This window comes from Protopterus annectens, chromosome 14.part0, assembly GCF_019279795.1.
Source record: "Protopterus annectens isolate FY-2018-M chromosome 14.part0, PAN1.0, whole genome shotgun sequence".
Classification (NCBI taxonomy): Eukaryota; Metazoa; Chordata; order Ceratodontiformes; family Protopteridae; genus Protopterus; species Protopterus annectens.
The window spans coordinates 252,355,582-252,376,385 of record NC_056748.1 but is presented as its reverse complement, the minus strand read 5'-3'; positions in this window follow the sequence as shown (position 1 = coordinate 252,376,385).

Sequence of the window (20,804 nt, the reverse complement as noted above, 5' to 3'; positions counted from 1 at the left end):
TCAACACTTATCAACCTGCATATTCAGCATGCTACATCCCTTCCCCAGAATCTTTGGAAAAAAACATGAGGTATATTTCCATAAGAGTATGCATTTGAAGTACATAAATCTAACCACAGGGGGCAAACTCCTACAACCTAAAACGCATAGGACTCCCTCGCATTCATTTTCAGATAACTCTTGTCATTTTACAAGCGCTATCTTGGTCAAATCTAAGGAAGTGGAGTTGAAATAACGATAACATTGTTTTGATCTTGCCTCTATTGTTTGGTTATGTTGTGAGACTCTAGAAAACCTATTTCCCTCTCTGATCACAAAGCAGAGTAAAACTTACATATGTGTACCTTAGAAAGAACTGCCTTGATTGCCACCATTGAAAACAAGCCTTGCATGTATTCAGTGAGGTCTGTAGCCTTTTGAATAAAATACAAAGCCCCCAGAATTGTCTACAGTATCCCACACACATAAATCTCCAATACACCTATGTTTCTAGGTAGGTCTGCCTACTTTGTCTTTTTGGAACATGTAGTCATATGACCAGAGATGTGTCAGTTTTTATTTCCTTACAGTGCCTATGCTGTTGAGTGCAAACCATATTTGGGACATAAATTCACTGTAATACTGTAAATGTATTCCAGGTTTGGTTAACTGCTGGCTGTCACTATGTTGGAATTATGGGGAGAATCATGGAATAACAAGTGGTGACTAAGCAGAGACTGATGCAACTAAAGCAGTAGCTGATTGTGCAAGAAATTAAATACTTACATAGCTTATATGTTGTATTTAAGTACTTCCTCCAACAATAATTATACATGCTACAGCAACTTTGAAATATAATGTGGAGGAACTGGAATACAAATAATCAAAATCCAGAAGCACCTCTGCATACCAAAGATCCTGGTTCCATGAATAGTACCAACTAGAAAATCGTTTCCACTTACCCATATATTATTTCCTAGTAGCAGGTTTTCTGGCTTCCTACCTTATCTGCTGTATATCCTCAAAAAACAAAACAGAAAAGGTGCCTAAAAGGTACTGCAATTGTATTATCCAGGCAGTCAATTGAATAGTTTCCAGATAGGGGTGTATCAAACTTCCCCTGTGTTGCATGAGTAAATCCAGTATGTGGAGAAGCCTGTAGTAGATTCCCTTGGCCAGGCTGAAGAGAAGGTAGAACAGTGGTTGCATTGGCCAAATGGGAGTAACCACCACAATCTTTGGCTTTTTAGCAAGATCTTGCTAATCAAGGTAACGGGTGGAAAAGTCTATAAGAACATGTCTTCTGATAGAATAAAAAAAAGCTGTCTTCAAAGCCTGTTTGCAGGAGTTCTGTAGCAGAATTTCTCTTGTTGTCTTTTGTAAAGTAAAGTGAAAATATCTATTCAATACATTCCCTACAGGCAGATCAGATCTTGGATGATGCCAGGATAAAGGTTCCATGTATGGATGGCTATCCTGGTTCTGCTGAGCTTGTCTCAAATAAGGATTTGTTCTGATGTCATGTATGCAGCCTGAAGAGTGAGGATGGGTTGACTTGCTATTTCTCTGGCCACCATAGCCAGTCTGTAGAAGGAGTATGATCTGGTTTGTTTATGAACCACATCACTGTGGCATTGTCTGTGTACACCAGCTGTGTTCCTGGGGACTAGAGATGATTCAAGGCCAGCATCTCCCTGACATTTATGTGCTTCTGATATCTACAGGATCCTATAGACCTTGTACTTTTACCCCTTTGCATACTGCTCCCCACACCAGGTCTGAAGCATCTGTGGTTACTGACTGCAGGAGCTTTGGATGGAACAATGGAAGGCTTGGATTACACACAATCTGGTCTACCCACCAATGAATTTCCCTCTTTTCAAATCCTAAAACAGAAATCTAAAATGTCAAGCGGTGTAAATGCTGGATCCAGACTAATTTGAGATAACATTGTATACTCCTCATGTGTAGTCTGGCAAAGGAAAGCATGGGGATTACTGATGTCATGTACCCCAAAATCCTGAGAAGCTCCATTGCTGATGCTTGGTTTATGCTGGAAAAATCCAGGAAAATTATTGGAACATTTCTTTGGGGTGAGAAAGGCTCTCACCGAACTCGAGACCAACAAGCATTCCAGAAAAAAAATGTTTTGTGACAGGATGAAAGAAGATTTCTGAAAGTTGATTTGAACTCTCAGATTGAATATAAGCTCCTGTACAGTTGTTAGAAACTCTTTCCAGCTGGAAAAAGAATCTGCAAAGATAAGGCAACCATTCAAATATGGGAAAATATAATTTGGAGTCTACAGTAAACAATGACTGGAACTAGGCATTTTGTGAATATTCGGTGCAGTAAGAGCCCAAAGAGTAAAACAGCAAAATGATGATGTAAGACAGATACAGCAAATATTAAATAAAATGTTGGAACTGCTTGGCAATAGGAATATAGTGATAGATGTCCTTTAGATCCAGGTTTACCAATAAAGCTAGACCTGAAATCAATGGCATGCATTTCTGAAGTGATAACATCTTGAACCTGGGAATCCTGACATTGAGGTTTAGAGTCAAAACAGCCAGGACTGTCCTCAAGGATTTGGGAACATAAATAAATCCTTGAGGAATAACCTTTAATTAGAAGATTTAAATGCATGGATTATATTAAACTCTGAAAGAGAGTATTGTACATGATGGGGGGAAACAGACCAATCTGGTCTAGAAAGGAGGAAATCCCTTGAGAAGGATGGAAGGATTCACATTGCCAGGAGTACCTTTCTTGGAGTATCCTCAGAAAGCAACTATCTGAGATTATCTAAAGCCAAAAGGGAAGTTGCCATTTGATGGAAATGGAAAGGTTGCCAGGGTTGGGGCAGGGAAGCTAAACAAGAAGATAGTCATGCTGAGTAGGAATACTGTCCTTTATTATTTTAGGCTTTTCCTTTCTTAATAGAGTTTCCATTCCTTTTCACTGCTCCCACCCCCTTGGTTACTTGCCTCTGCTTTCTAAACTGCTTGTTGGGGAAGGGGGCTGTGGAAGAGGAGGTAAAAACTGTTATTAGGTTAGGCAAATAGGGGTTACAAAAGATGTGGCACTACTTGTATCAGTTTTACATTTCCCTCACACTTCATAAACTCCTTAGCTGCAGAAGGAACAAGTAGGAGTCTTTATTTATGAGAGAATGAAAATTTCAGCTTTGATTTCATCAGGGATGTTTTCAGAACAGAATTATACAAGTCTCCTCAAAAGTGACCCAGACACAGTTTTTGTGGAGCAGAATCAGTGGCATCATAAATGCAGTTTAAAAGATGCTTAGATACTTGAGAAACAGCTGCTACAACAAAGAGGGGTGGTCAAGATGGTGAGCAGTTAACAGCACTGTTTTTTAGCTCTGCTTGAATTCTCTGACATAATTTTTACTAAAAACTCAAATAGAATGTTTCAAAACTTGACAGAATTTATTGTTGAACATCTGCTGAAAGATTTACTATAAAAATGACAAAATTGAACCTCTTTTAGTTGCCTTTTCTTGTTAATAAAACTAGAAAGAACTAATGGTCTCAGAATGAGCCAGTCTAAGCCCAATGTACAGGACAGTACTATGAAAAAAGACATACAGGCTATAATAAGTAACATCAGTGAGTTATCTGTAAAGATAAGTTAGAAAGCAAAATGGACTATTTGAAAGAGGAATGTAAAAACAAGTTGAAGTGCTGAGTGAATATCTTAAACAACAATAATCACAAATCTTGAATATAGAAGAGGCAATGTCTGATTTTGATGGAAGATTACTTAAATATGAGAATAACACTAAATTTATCCTGAAACAAAACAACTTATTCTGAGAAAAATAGAAGACTTAGAGAACAGATCTAGAAGGAATAACATCAAGATTTATGGGATACCCGAAAAAGAAGGCGGAGACAGTATAATTAAATTCCTTAATACCTAGCTGTCTAAAACTTTGAACAGCTTCAGATTGAATTTTTGGATGTTAGTGTTAATAAGAACATGGTTGGTAACATCTCTACTAGGATACATAGAAAGAGCTACAGGAAGAACAATATTCTTCATTGCTCAAGTATGCATCCTAGGTATATCACAAGGAATGCTGTTAAAAATCAGGTTTTGCATTGCAAGAGGTTGCACACTGATGAGCACGACCTTGCAGAGGCAATGAATGGTCTATTTACAGACCTAAAAGATAGGGTTTATAAAGCATTTGAGATTGAAAAAGCCATCAAGGAGGTCAATTCTCTTGATAGCTACAAGATCAAACTTTATTTTTCTAGTGAATCCATGGTTAGTGTGCAGGATGAAGGACGAATAAGTGCTCAGGTAGTTAATAGACTGTGTTTAACATTTTCTAGTGACATCAGTAGGACTTGTGACATTATTAAAAAGAACTGGCCTATTCTACTTACAGATCCCAATATTAGTAGAGTCTTAGGTACTACTTCTAATTTCAGTTTTAAAAATAATATGAATTTGAAACAGAGCTTGTGTTACAAGCAAAGTGGTATGAATGAGAGATTCATCTCTAAGCGTAAAGGAACTTATCCATGTAGAGCTTGGAAGATTTGTTGCAACATATGGTCTACCTGTATGGTTATGCACCCAATACATCTTAAACACATAGAATTTTCTTTTCATGCAGGTTGTTCTACTAAGAATATTGTTTATTTGGCTAAGTGTAATTTTTGCAGTGCGTTCTTTATTGGTAAAACAAATTGTATGTTAAAGGAAAGAATCATGGAGCATCTGAATGATATAAGGAATCATAAGCTCACTAGTGCATTGGCTAAGCATGTTTCAGATCTTTGTACTCAGTATAGTTTTCAATTTTTGGTTTTACAAAAAATTAATGAAACATTGAGAGAAGGTGATTTATGTAATGAGACCGAATACATTGAGTTGAGATGGAGTGTGGATTTTAAGGCCTATATGCCACCTGGCCTGAACAGTGCTGTCTCTTTAAAACCTCTCTTAAGAAAAAGAGGCTTAACACACTGATTCTCAGATTGTGTTTTTATTGGATGTTAGTTTTATTTAAATTTTTTGATTTTGAAAGGATTTTTTATCTAAGGTCTGAAGAAGAGGGTTACCTCAAAAGCACTTACCTTATGTTATTTGTTTTGTATTAAAGTGTGTTTTATCCTCCAGCCTGCTCACCATTATTTTTATTATTATATACCCTTTTGGGTTTGTTGGTTCCACCACTTTCTCTTTTTTATATAAAATTTTGAACCTGCCTGATACTTTTTCCTTTGACATCAAAAGGGCGCATAGATCACTCTCTAACTCATCTTTAAAAAAAAAAAAAAACACCTTCACCAAGGTCAGTGATCATAAGTTTTTTCTTAAGTCAGTATAAGGATTTAGTCTTAAAAACTGCATGGATTCATTATTCAGTTAAAATTAAAGAAAATACTATAATATTTGACAATGATTATTCAACATTCATGATGACAAAGAGAAAAATGTGTGATACTTGTTAAAAGCTTAAGCAAAAACAATGCTACAGCACAAATCTTGTTTCCAGCAAAAATAAGGATTCACCTTTCAGAAGGAAAGGTTTTTAACACATTGGAAGACACAATGGATTTTATACAGAAAAATAAAATCCTAGAAAAACAGAAGAAATGGACTGGAATCTGTCAACTTCTATGAAGAGAAATGCAACAAGAGATGGTTGGCTAATACAAGACAAAAAAAAAACAAGAACAAATGAAAGCCAATGTATTTCATGGTTATGTATTCTTATTAATTTAAAGACGTGCTTGAATCTTTATGAACAAGTGCTGAATATTACTTTTTACAAGGTAAAGCATTTCATTCTTTCCCTACTTCAAATGGTTACTAGTCTCCTTTCACAATGTTAATTTGATTCTTTTAGCTATATATGAAATTAAAGCCACTTATTTTCATTTAGAGTTTAAAAGGTTAAATTATTAATTTTATTGCAAGTTAATCATTATTATGATGAAACTTGTATTAGGTGGCACACTTTCTGATATCTTGGCATAGTTGAGTAATGTACTATTAAAAATAATACAAGATGCAACAAATGACACTAAACAGGCATGTTAAGTTACATTCTGATTCATAAAATGGTCCAGTAGTGTGCTACTGATAGTATGTGTGACATGCAATAGCACCAAGGAAAGACATGCTATGTTATAAACAAAGTATAAACAATATAGCTTTTTACATTTATAAAAAAATACTATTGGAATGCTATCAAACAATTAATATAATACACTTTTACAAGTTCAATCTGGATTACATATAACTCATTCTTTTAATGCAAGTTTATATGCTATTGGAATGCTATCAAATAATTAATATAATACACTTTTACAAGTTCAATCTGGATTACATATAACTCATTCTTTTAATGCAAGTTTATATGCTATGTCTCCTTTAAAAAATGACAGTCTGCTATATATTAAACATTAAATAGTGCTTGCTGAATCATTAAATATTATTTAGTTGAGTGCAAAGGCTTTTTAGTAGTTGAGATACTTTGGGATGGTTCTTGTTTTTTTTTTTTTTGGTGGTTTGCAGGAGTTTGGGGGTTGATGTGTGGTGTGGAAATGGCTTGGATTCACTTGCAAGTGTTTTGCATGAATTGTAACCAATGGGCTGTTCATTTTCAAGCCCTTATCATGAAAACCAACTTGAAACAACTTAGAGTCATGAGCATTTTTGTGATGCTGTGGGAGCTCTGAAAATTCTAAGAACTGTCCAGGTTACTTCTTCCTGTCTAAATGTAAATAATCATAATATTTTGAATCCTATCGTAAGAGGTCAAAGAATACAAGTTAGATAATAAGTAAATGACAGTGAATTGCATTCTAAAGCACTGTCAGTTATTACATAGTTCTGAATGCTTGCTATTGAGAGTATGCTTGACATGCAATAGCACCCAGGAAAGTTATGCTATGTTATAAACAAAGTATACAAATATAGTTTCTTGCATATATGAAAGTTATTATTGGAAAGTAAGCAAATAGAGTAACATTCACATAGATAATAAGCAAAAGACAGTGAATTGCATTCTAAACCGCTATCATTTATTAAATAGTTTTGAATGCTTGCAGTATACCAAAAGGATAGTTTATATACTAGCCTATAGAATGACACTTCTGATAAAAAATAAGATTGTGTTTCACGTTGTTGTCTCTTTTTAATGATGATAAAACCTAATATCTCAGAACAATTTATTATGGAATGTTTTGAATCTTAAAAGGGAAGATTTTCAGATGTTTGTTCAGATATTATTAGACGTAGCATTTAAGGAAAAAATAGGACTGATTCTAACAGTAGAACTAGATTAAAGAGTATCAGATATATAAGGATAAATATAAATGTTCTCTTATATGATAATCTACACTAGGATTACAGCTAAAATATAAAACCTAGGAATACAGTAACAGTACAATACTTAGTATACAAACAGAAATTGAAGGAGATCAGAATAAGTAAATATGCATGCAGTTAATGTAAATATGCCTATAAGGGTGGAAGGATGTCATAGCTGTTAAGGTGCTCACCTTATAGGCACAAGGTGCAGAGTTTGATTCTCACATGGAGTAATTGGCTGGGCTAACAGTGACCCATAAAGACAGTCTGGTATTAATTTATGAACTTATGATCCTATGAACAACTTTACACGTATCAAATAAAATAGAAAAAATATAAATCATCTGAGCTATAAATTAATAAATATAAAAATAACAACTGATATCTTTCCTATAGTAGACCAGAGAGATAATTTGAGGTACAGGGAAAGATGACTGTAGAGATATTCTCTTTGGTCAACTTATAATTAAGATTCTGAACACCTGTTTAATTTTTCTTATTCATAATAACTCACTGACAGTCTTTCTTAAGATGATACATACTAATGATATGAGATAGATTAAAATGAATCAGAAGCATAAGCATTGTTAGTCTAATGTAGAGTTTGAGAGGTAGTTTGTTCATATTTTTCAACAAACTAGGAATATGTTATTCCATGGCAGAATGTTTAAGGGTTATAGCATTAGGCAATTTTTTTGTTTCAAAAGTTTTGTCCATAGATGAAGATTTCATATTGTTGTATATAAAGTATATAATAAGTTCTGTACATAAATGTGATTTCATTATACATGTGTTTTTTTCTCTCTTATATAAATGTCTGATTTTAAATGCATATCTCTTAATATTAATAATCGAGTAAAGAGGAGTGTCTCTTCAAATGCTTGCAATTACATAAAGTCCAAATAGTATTTCTGCAGGAAACACATTTACTTAATAAAGATGTAAATAAGCTTTCATTAAATAATTATTTGGTTTTAGCAGGTTCTGGCTTTCGAACTAAAAGAAGAGGCACCCTAATTTTATGGAAGAACTCACCAGTAATGCTTAAAGTAAAAGATACCAATGTTGATAAAAATGGTATGTTAAACATTGTTATAACTGAGAGGAACAGAAAACTATATACATTGCTGAACTGTTACTGGATTCCAAGAGTTGGAGCTAAAGATGCAAAAAATTAGTTAGACACTGAAGCCTATTACAAGAAAGGTGAAGTCGTAATGGCTGGTGATTTTAATTGTATTTTATCAAACAAAGATTGCTTTGCTGATAGATAGCTGAGAATCCCATCTTCAGACAAACACTTAATGAATTTTGTAAATCTAATGAATTTAAAGGATATATATGAGCTAAGGAAAAGAAACTCACTTCACTTTACTCGTAATTCATATAGATGTGGAACAGAAATATTGATAAATGTTTTGAATCAAACAATCTGTTATCACATATCAGATAATTTCAATAGTTTGAAGTCCATTATTGGACCATGATGCTATAATATTTAATATTATTTTAAAAACTGTCAGTTTAATACATCACAGGTGATTACCAGCATACATAGTTAAAATAAAAGGCTTCAAGGATTGGTATGTTAAAGAGATCAAAAATTTCCTATAAATAAACATGAATGGTGAAGTATCTGACATTGTCCTGTGGGATTTATTAAAGGCTAACATAAATGGAAGAGTTACAAGCAGGTATTTTAGTAAAACAAGGGAATGGGGCCATATAATTAAATACACTACAGGCCAAAGTAGACAGACTAAATCTAAAACCAAATGACATTATCAGTCAGACTGAACTTAAAAACTTAAATACAACATATGTTGAAATTCTAAATCATAAAGTTTAAATAAACCTGGAAAAACTTAAACTTTAGACATATTCAGTAAACTCTTTAAGCTTGCATAAACTTGCTCTTGGATCAAAGAAAATGAATAAACTAAATCATATCAAAGAAATTATAACACATATAAATAAAAGAAAGAACAGATATTAAAGGTATTCTTGAGGGCTTTAAAATATGTTATGAAAATATAAATAATACAAATAACCTATATAATGATGCTATAGTTGAAACTTTTCTAAGGAAAAATATAAATAATAAAATAACAAGTGAACAAAAAATGATAGATCATTCACATTAACAGAAATAATTGGTTAAAACAAAGTTAAAAAATAATAAAGAGCTGGGCTTAGGTGGTCTTATACCAGAACTATATAAAATATTACCAGATGATGCAGTTAAAATATTAGATGAGGTCTGTAGTGAAATAAAAACAACTGCTGAAGTCCCCCATCATGGAAATATTCCCTTATATCATCTTTTTTAACACAAGATAAGGATCCTACAAAGTGCTCATCATACAGACTCATTTCACCTTTAAAAGAGGACTATAAGATGTTCATCTCCATTTTAGCTAACAGAATTAATCTACTTAAACCAAAACTAATTAACAATGATCAAACTGGGTTTATTTTAAATAGACAAGTACAGGATAACATAATAAAAATAAGTTATTTATTTTATTTGTCTTTTGTTAACCAGGTTAGTCTGAGTGAGAATCCCATTTTCATTGGAGACCTGAGGAGAAAAGCTCCAAAAAAGTACAATTTAAAATAGAGTCTAACAGTAACAATTCATGACAGATGTTTAAGAATGTACATTTGTAGAATAGCAATTGCATTTGAGGTTCACAACAAAATAAAAAAATGATTGTCAGTGTAGAGCAGTGACCCCAATTACATTTGAAGTTCACAACATGATAAACAAATAGAAGGTCAATAGAGCATAGAGACAGAAATTAGTAAAGTAGCAACTGGAGAATGCAAATGATTGTTCAGAGCAAAAGCAAATTATATGCAAGCGAGGGTAACAAAGCATTATAGATACCATCTTTATAGACTGTTTTAACTAAAGTCATGTAGCATGAGAGTGGAGACTACAAATGAATTACTTAGGAAGATAAAATGCAGGAGTAGAGTAAAAGTGTTAGGTCCTCTGCAGGTGAAGCATGAAGTCTAGAGAGAATTTAGTTGAAGTATTAAGGCTGGTGGAGAGAGGATGGTGGGCTTTATGTAGGGTCTTGACAGAGGTAGGACCATTTGTTAGCTATTAATTGACTAAGCAAATAAAAAATAAAAAAGAACTATCACTAGTCTCAATTTAGATAAGTAAAAGGATATATGTAGAGTAAACCGCTCCTCTGTAAGCAACACAAAAATGTAAAAAAGACAATAGTATAACAGCGGAGCGGAACGTGGCAGCCCAGGATGCAGAATCTTCTTATAAATCACCAAATATCCACGTCGAACACTTAGTATATGAAATCAGGATCCACAACATTCAAATATAGCAAAAAAAGCTTTATAAACAGAACGAGTTAGCGCTTTCACCTTAACAGGCTTCTTCAGACTCAACACTACAATGTTCAAAGCAATAAAATTTATACACCAGAATGGCGGGAAAGTCAATTGATTAAACTATTATAGTATTAAAGCTGTATAACATAGAAATAATAAAAACTATGTATAAAAACTCTCTATAAAACGCCAGCAAAAATATATATTCATTAATATTAAAAGCATTTGTTTATATCTTTATACTATTATATATCTATATAAATGAATAAAAAACAGAAAAATGCATGTATATAAATACCTGTATAATATATAAAACTTTACACATATATATATATATGACATATAATAAAACATCTAGTGAAACATATGAAAACACATGAATAGGACATATATATAGGGGGATGGGAAGCTGAATCACAAAACACAATGACCTCATTTATATGCCTTTAATCTCCTCATCTTCAAAAAAGGCTTAACAGAAAGTGTAACATTTAAACCTGGTGGGGCGTCAGATCTGAATCTCATGATCCAGAAATTCTCCCTGCCTTCTGTGTGTGTCTTGACATCTCCACCCCTGCTATTAATGTCAATTCTCTCTAGAATCCTGAAACTAAAAATATGCAAAGAACCACATTCAATGACATGCTTAGCTAAAGCATTGTGTTTGTGTGCCATTCTTATGCTGTATAAGTGTTCACGTATACGATCTCTAAAAGACCTGTTGGTCTTGCCAACGTAAAAAGAGGGACACAGAGAGCAAGTAGCTAAGTAAACTATATGTTTAGTCATACAATCTCCAGACGCTTTAATAAAAAACTGATATTGAGTGACTGGGTGTATAAATATGGGACTAAGATTGATGTATTCACAAAAATTACAGTGTCTGCATCTGTATGTCCCATTTGATGCATTAAAGCTGGAATGGTCTGTAGGTCTCCTGTCACATAATATACTCTTAAGATTTTTCTTGTTCTTATGCCTAAAAGAAGGTATGTCTCCCAACGTATCCCTAACCAACGGATCTACCATCAAGACATTCCAATGTGTTTTAACAATGTCTTTGATATAACCAACATCTTTGGTATAAAAAATGGAAAAAGATGTGCGATTCGCAGTAGATGTAGTGGGTGCTTCAGATCTATCTGTTACATATGTGTCAGAGAAATATGGTGCAGCCATCCCTGTCCTGGAACCTGAGATACTCTCAAATCCTCTAGATATCTCATTCTCACTGTAACCACGATCAATCAATCTGGCATGTAATTGATTCATATCATCTTCAAACCCACCAAAACTAGGATTGTACCTGGAGACTCTAGTAGCCTGACCCTTGATAATGTTGTTAAATACAAAGGGGGGATGCATACTCGAGCGATACAACAGAGTGTTCATATGGCAGGGTTTTCTGTAAACTCCTGTATTAATTAGTCCACTCTGTAATTTCACTCAAGCGAAATTCCATCGTCCCAGTACTTTTGTACCACAGTTGCACCCGCTACTTGCTGCTTTTAGTAAATTGGTAGAAGATGATCTATATAAAAAGAGGGATGACAGAATGAAACGACAATATTATAGACATAATCTTACGTTTCAAGAGAATAGAGCTCTGATGAAATTGTCCAGAGACACCAATATATCTATTAGACCAGCTGATAAAGGTGGAGGCGTAGTGGTTATGGACAGCACTTACTACACTAGTAAGATGTTAACCATGTTGAGTGAAACACGGTTCTATGAGCCTCTAAGTTTGGATCTTATTCCATTCTATACACACAGAGTACATTCAACATTATTGCATTTATTGAATAGTAATTTGATTGATAACACTCTTTTTATGTTTTTAGATGTTCCCAATCCTACCATCCCCCTTATTAATGGTCTTATTAAAATACATAAGGATCCTATCGATCCACCTTTAAGACCAATTGTAGCGGGTAGGGGATGGCTAACAGAACCAGCCTCTATTTATATAGAGAATAATCTGAGACAGATAGTTGATGACAACATATATGTGTTAAAAGATACACGACAGTTTTTGCTTGATTTGTATACACATTTGAAAGGAATAACAGGAGAAGTGGATTTTATCGTCGTAACTATGGATGTCCAATCCCTTTTCACTGTAATACCTAATTCTGTTGGCATTGACATGGTAGACCGTTATATTAGACGTGAATCCAGCATGGTTGATTCTAAGGTGAATCTGTTGACTTCCCTATTAAATCTAGTACTGCATAACAATGTGTTTTACTTTGAAGGGAGATGCTTTCTACAGATGGATGGCGTAGCTATGGGCACGTCATGTGCCAATAGCTACGCCAATCTTTTTATGGCAGAGTGGGAACATGAATACATGTGTCCTTTACCTGCGTTTACAGAACACGTCTCTTTTTATAGACGTTTTGTAGATGATCTGTTCTTTCTTTGGAAAGGAAGTCATCAAGAGCTTCTATGCTTCATAGAAACCATCAATTCATCTACAACATATTTGAAGTTTAGTCATGAGCTATCTGTAAATAAAATATCCTTTCTAGACATCTATGTAGAGAAATTACAGAGTGGACTAATTAATACAGGAGTATTAATACAGGAGTACCCTGCTATATGAACACTCTGTTGTATCGCTCGAGTATGCATCCCCCCTTTGTATTTAACAACATTATCAAGGGTCAGGCTACTAGAGTCTCCAGGTACAATCCTAGTTTTGGTGGGTTTGAAGATGATATGAATCAATTACATGCCAGATTGATTGATCGTGGTTACAGTGAGAATGAGATATCTAGAGGATTTGAGAGTATCTCAGGTTCCAGGACAGGGATGGCTGCACCATATTTCTCTGACACAGGAACATATGTAACAGATAGATCTGAAGCACCCACTACATCTACTGCGAATCGCACATCTTTTTCCATTTTTTATACCAAAGATGTTGGTTATATCAAAGACATTGTTAAAACACATTGGAATGTCTTGATGGTAGATCCGTTGGTTAGGGATACGTTGGGAGACATACCTTCTTTTAGGCATAAGAACAAGAAAAATCTTAAGAGTATATTATGTGACAGGAGACCTACAGACCATTCCAGCTTTAATGCATCAAATGGGACATACAGATGCAGACACTGTAATTTTTGTGAGTACATCAACCTCAGCCCCATCTTTATACACCCAGTCACTCAACATCAGTTTTTTATCAAAACATCTGGAGACTGCATGACCAAACACATAGTTTACCTAGCCACGTGCTCTCTGTGTCCCTCTTTTTACGTTGGCAAGACCAACAGGTCTTTTAGAGATCGTATACGTGAACACTTATACAGCATAAGAATGGCACACAAACACAATGCTTTAGCTAAGCATGTCATTGAATGTGGTTCTTTGCATATTTTTAGTTTCAGGATTCTAGAGAGAATTGACATTAATAGCAGGGGTGGAGATGTCAAGACACACACAGAAGGCAGGGAGAATTTCTGGATCATGAGATTCAGATCTGATGCCCCACCAGGTTTAAATGTTACACTTTCTGTTAAGCCTTTTTTGAAGATGAGGAGATTAAAGGCATATAAATGAGGTCAATGTGTTTTGTGATTCAGCTTCCCATCCCCCTATATATATGTCCTATTTATGTGTTTTCATATGTTTCACTAGATGTTTTATTATATGTCATATATATATATATATGTGTAAAGTTTTATATATTATACAGGTATTTATATACATGCATTTTTCTGTTTTTTATTCATTTATATAGATATATAATAGTATAAAGATATAAACAAATGCTTTTAATATTAATGAATATATATTTTTGCTGGCGTTTTATAGAGAGTTTTTATACATAGTTTTTATTATTTCTATGTTATACAGCTTTAATACTATAATAGTTTAATCAATTGACTTTCCCGCCATTCTGGTGTATAAATTTTATTGCTTTGAACATTGTAGTGTTGAGTCTGAAGAAGCCTGTTAAGGTGAAAGCGCTAACTCGTTCTGTTTCGGAATAAAGCTTTTTTGCTATATTTGAATGTTGTGGATCCTGATTTCATATACTAAGTGTTCGACGTGGATATTTGGTGATTTATAAGAAGATTCTGCATCCTGGGCTGCCACGTTCCGCTCCGCTGTTATACTATTGTCTTTTTCAATTTAGATAAGGCTTTTGACTCATTGACTATGCAAATAAAAAATAAAAAAGAACTGTCTACCACTAGTCTCGATTTAGATAAGGCTTTTGACTCAGTTAATTGGTTGTACCTGGTTAAAATATTTAAAGAGCATAACTTGTCACCTGAGCGAATTGCATTAATTTCTAAGTTATACAATAACTCTTGTGCTTATGTTAAAATGGGTTATTTTCATTGTCATTCCTTTAAATTACAAAAAGGCACAAAACAAAGCTGTCCATTATCACCTTTACTTTTTGCATTGGCAATAGAAATCTTTATGAATAATAATAGATCCAATACGAACATTAATAACATCAAAATTAAAGAATATTTTGAACTAACGATTAATTTCTTTGCTGATGATATTTAAGTTAATTGGTTGTGCCTGGTTAAAATATTTAAAGAGCATAATTTTTCACTTGAGCTAATTGCATTAATTTCTAAGTTATACAATAATAATTACAAAAAGGTACAAAACAAACCTGTCCATTATCACCTTTACTTTTTGCATTAGCAATAGAACTCGTTGTGAATAATATTAGATCCAATAAGAACATTAATAGCATCAAAATAAAAGAATGTTTTGAACTAACAATCTCTTTGCTGATGATATTTTACTAACAGTAGGAAATATAGAAAATTCATTAGGATATAATTAGTTCTCTGTGTCAGTTTGAATACATTTCAAACTTAAGATTTAATCATAATAAAACAAGTAATTTATTAATTAATAAAAAAGTTTAAAAATGCATACAAAAAATATTCTAACTTCAATTGGAATAGCCATCAAATGAAATACATTGGTATAACCATTATGTCTAATAGTAACGAAATGATACAAGCAAAATTTCAACTGGTTGTTGATAAAATTTTAAGTTTAGTCACAAATTGGAACAAATTCTTTTTAAATATGGAAGAATGATTAATGCTTATTAGGTGGTAATTCTCCCTAAAATATTGTTTCTCTTACAATCTTTAGTACTGTCTCCACCAAAAAAAAAATAATAATATTCTACTTAATTTTTTTGACCTCCTAAAAAAACAAAAGTTTCCTTTGATTGGCACAGAAAAGGTTGGGATAATGGTGGAATGGGATTCCTTGATATTCAGTTGTATGCTACAATTGTAAAAGTTATAGCATTGTGGATAAATTCATCTTATGATTCAAAATGGAAACAAATACATTAAGAAATATTATTAGTAAATAATAAATATATCACAACCCATTATAAAAAATAGTACTTAATAGTTTTATATGGTTATTAAAAGACTTTGCTTAAATGAAATTACATCCTCTTCTCAAATTCCCTATTTAAATTACATCATCTCCTCTTTCAAAAAGTTATATTCTAACCGTTGTGTTAAAGACTTGATATTTTTATGTTTCCATTTGCATATACAAATGACTGCCTTGAATCTCATAACTTCAGAAAAATGCTAGTATTGAAACAACAAAGTAATGTAATTTATTGACATCAGTTCTATGTTACTGATATGTATAATATTGACAATTTAAGGTCCAAATACAGTTAAGATTATGAGAACTGGTTAATTCTACAGATATTTAGAGACTTTGTGAACATAGAAATAAATAATATATTTAACCTAGATAAGAATTCCTTACCCAAATTAGTGGATTTCTTAATTAATATCATTAATAATGCAATGAAAAATAAATCATATTTGTCACAAATTTGTAAAATTCTTAAGTTAGATTTCACATATTTAGACAATTCCTATTGGAAATATTCCTGAAAAAATTAAAAATGAAGACTTGTCTGAAGAATAAAAGAAAATAATATTAAAATTTACAGATAAAACCACACCTTCATTACAGTAGAATTTTTTTACTAAGAAATTCTTACACAGAGCTTTTGTCACGCCTAACAAAATTACAATTATGTATAAATCAAATAGAACTAAATGCTAGAGATTTAATTTTCGAATAATAGCTAATTGGATGCATATGGATATGCATGTGAAGTCATCTCCCGTGTTTGGAAAGAAATAAATAACATTATTCAAGCACTATGATCAGAGATACAGTATTTCTAAATTTTTAGTTTTATTTAATGCTGCACTTCCTGAGATAATTCCAAAAACCCAATTGCTCTTCTTTGGTCTATTCTTGCTATAGCCAGAAAAGTACTTACTAACAATTGGAAAAGTAAAGTTATCCTCTCTAGTGTTGAATTTATTAGTATGGCAAAAATTGTTTGCAGTAGTGAATTGCATACTATAAAGATGAGAACTTCTAATATTACACATTCACATAAACCTTGACTTAAACTTAAAGACTTGCTTGAAAAATATTAATTGTTGATATGTATAACTTTGATGCACTGATCAGCTTTGGACCAATGCAAATACTTCTTTGTTTATTTTATAATTTATTTGTTTACTTATGTTTTAAAATCAAATAAAAAAAGAAACAAATGCCATAGAAGCATTTAAAGAACTTTTTTTAAACCAAATAATGTGGAAGGTTGACCTATGACTTCTACATGTTCTCTAATGATACCAGCAAATACTTTAACATGTGTGCTTGACAATTTAAAATCATGAAAGTTAAAGTAGTCAGAGAATACATTTTCTTCCCCAAGTTGTCTATTATTTTCCCCTTCTTAGTAAGAGGAAAGTTATTAGAAGCAGTAACCTGTTTTATAGCAGTAGATTTATAGAGAGGGAAATGGTTGGTGGGTCTGCCTTGCGATTAAAAAACAGATACTTGTACATCTAGGGTGCCTTATATATCTTATCATACCTGTCAAAAGCTGAAGACCGTTCATCAGGTCTTCATCATTATCCTAGATGTAGTAAGAAAAACATTCTCCAGAGCAGGCAAAACATGAGGAATAGGTGCATCTTTAGGCATCTATAATTGTATTAAATCATAATGCATTTTATGTATAGCAGAAGCTTCACTCTGCTCCCACTGAAAAACCTCCCTCATCTTAGATAAAATCGCATTGAAAGAAATTCATTCTATAGAAACATCATAAAGCTGCAGTGTGGAGTGTGGGAATATTCTTACAGCATTTAGTGAGATCATGAGGTCTTCCTTGCCAACTACTAGGTATAAAAGGGAATAAGGGTATCCTCAAAGCCCATTTGATGACGTTGGTGACCCTAATTCATATCAGCTGACCTTTACCCCAGAATCAAGTCATGAGCAAATAATCAGCATTTATCAACCTGCATATCCAGCATGCTCCATCCCCTTTCCCTAATTCTTTGAAAAAAAACATGAGGTATATTTCCATAAGAGCATGCATTTGAAGTATATAAATCTATCCAAAGGGAGCAAACTCCTACAAACTAAAATGCATAGGACTCCCTCACATTCTTTTTCTGAAATTTCTCAGCGTAATAACTCTTGTCATTTTACAAGCACTATCTTGGCCAAATCTAAGGAAGTGGAGTTGAAATAATGATAACATTGTTTTGATCTTGCCTCTATTGTTTGGTTATGTTGTGAAAATCTAGAAAACCTATTTATCCTCTCTGATCACAAAGCAGAGGAAAACTTACATATGTGTACCTTAGAAAGATTAAATCTCAACTGCCTTGGTTGCCACCATTGAAAACAAGTCTTGCATGTATCAGTGAGGTCTGTAGCCTTTTGAATAAAAGACAAACCCCCCAGAATTGTCTACAGTATCCCACACACACAAACCTCCAATACACCTATGTTTCTAGGTAGGTTCTGCTTACTTTGTCTTTCTGGAACATGTAGTCATATGACCAGAGATTTGTCAGTTTTTATTTCCTTACAGTGCCTATGCTGTTGAGTGCAAACCATATTTGGGACATAAATTCTCTGTAATATTGTAAATGTAGTCCAGGTTTGGTTAGCTGCTGGCTGTCACTATGTTGGAATTATTGGGAGAATCATGGAATAACAGGTGGTGACTAAACAGAAGCAGATGCAACTAAAGCAGTAGCTGATTGTGCAAGCCAGAATGGCTGCCAACTGCATGTCTTTTGCTGAGTCGAAAAAAATGAGTCAGGGAGGATTACTTGGAATCTTACTTTGTGACATTGCTGTAATCCATCCATCCTCAACCCCTTTTTCCATTTTGCATGTGGGGTCGGGGTGTCACTAGATTAGTGACAATCATCTCATGCCAAGGTCTTGTGATATTGCTGTAATACATCAACATAAAAAAATGGAGTCATGCAGACTGGGAAAAATCTAATTACCACAGCTAACAAGAGAGGCACTGAAACCATACTTGGACATGGATAAGACCCATTGCATGAGCTATGATAAACTTAAGAAAGATCTTTTAGTCACGGTTGGTATAGCCCCTGAAGTCCAAGCAATAGCACATCATAAATGTACTTTTAATGTGTATAGAACCATTGAGTGCACAAATGCATGACATAAGGCATATTTGAAAATTCTGGCTTGAACGTGCTAGCAAAGGAAAAGCAAAAAAAGTTTATAAATTTTAGCTTTAGACAGGTTTAAAAGATATTTGTCTGTAAATAAGAAAATGAGAATTGCAAAGTGATCCAAAGACCTGTGATGCTAGCAACTGTATATCAGAAAGAACACTTGTCACCTAATGGCACAATGCTTAAAAATGAATTATCTCCTTTCAAGGATAAAACTGTGGTAAGAAATTCAACATCTTTTGTGAAACAGAAAGTAGCAAACAATGTATTGTTGTTTTACAAATGTAACGGGAAGGTGCACAGCCCTAACTTCTTTGCTTCTAACACTAAAGATAGCGTTTCTAATAGAAATGCTGATAGTGTTTTTGACAGCAATCTAAAAACTGAAATTGCATGCTTTAAATGGATATAGTCCAACATATAGAACAATTAAGTCTCTTTTTTTTTTTTACAGTGTTACAACTAAGTTAGTAAAACATCCCATATTTTAAGAAGGCAATGAGGTTTGCACCTTGCTAGATTTTGGAAGTGTAATTCCCCTTGACAATTCTTCCCAAGTGCCAAAACATTAAATTAATAATAGTCAGAAAGTGGAGGTAATACGTTTTTATAGTGACAAAAAAGAATATCCTCTTATGCATATTGAAAGTCAGGCAGTTCTGGTAAAACTGTTGCATCCTGTGCCCATAACCCCTGAGTTAACTAATGCTACAGTATAAGGAAGAAAACTTTCCCTATTTTAAAGAACCATGGAAAATGTGTATGGAGAAAAAGATGATGTGTAGACACAGTGTGGCATATTGATATACCTATTCTGAATATTAGTGAGGGAGGGCAAGGCAGTGGCTTTCAGAGATAAGGAATCAAAATCAGGAAGAGACCATTTTTATAGAAAATACAAAAGGAGCCAATATTTGGTTGTTCATAGGTTGCTACTAGGCTAAGGACCTCTAGGGCCCTTATAAGCCTGGCCCTGAATTCCAAAACATTCAGGTTGCAAGAATCATATGGAGGCAAGTAGCTAATGATTTATGGGGGTTGTTAGGATAATACTTTTCTTCTTGATGTCCTCTATACAGAAGGGACACTGGGGGTCAGACTTGGGATAAATTTATGATTTTGCATCCAATTGTCAAGGTTTTGCTTGAATGGGGTCAGGAATGAACTCTGTTTTACATGGATGTGGATCCTGTTCCATAGTGCATTTATCCATTGGGACACATATTTGTTTTTTCAGCACATTCTGTTTATGTCACAAGCAAAGTTCAGATCCCTGGATCTAGTGTTTCTGGTGCTGTTTGTTTTGTGAATGTGCAACAGATCCATCAGGTCTGGGTCTGAGGAAACTCTGTAAGCTAGGCAATGATCCCTTCTCAGTAGCTTGTAGGAGACTGAATATGCAGACAGAGCCTTTAGGTGAAAAGTATAGGACAGTGTATTCATGCCCTGAATTCTCCTGGTGAAAAACCTTTGTGGGCATTCCAGATTTTGCAAGTGTCTAGTTAGATACATGCCAAAGGGGGTACTGTATTCAATAAC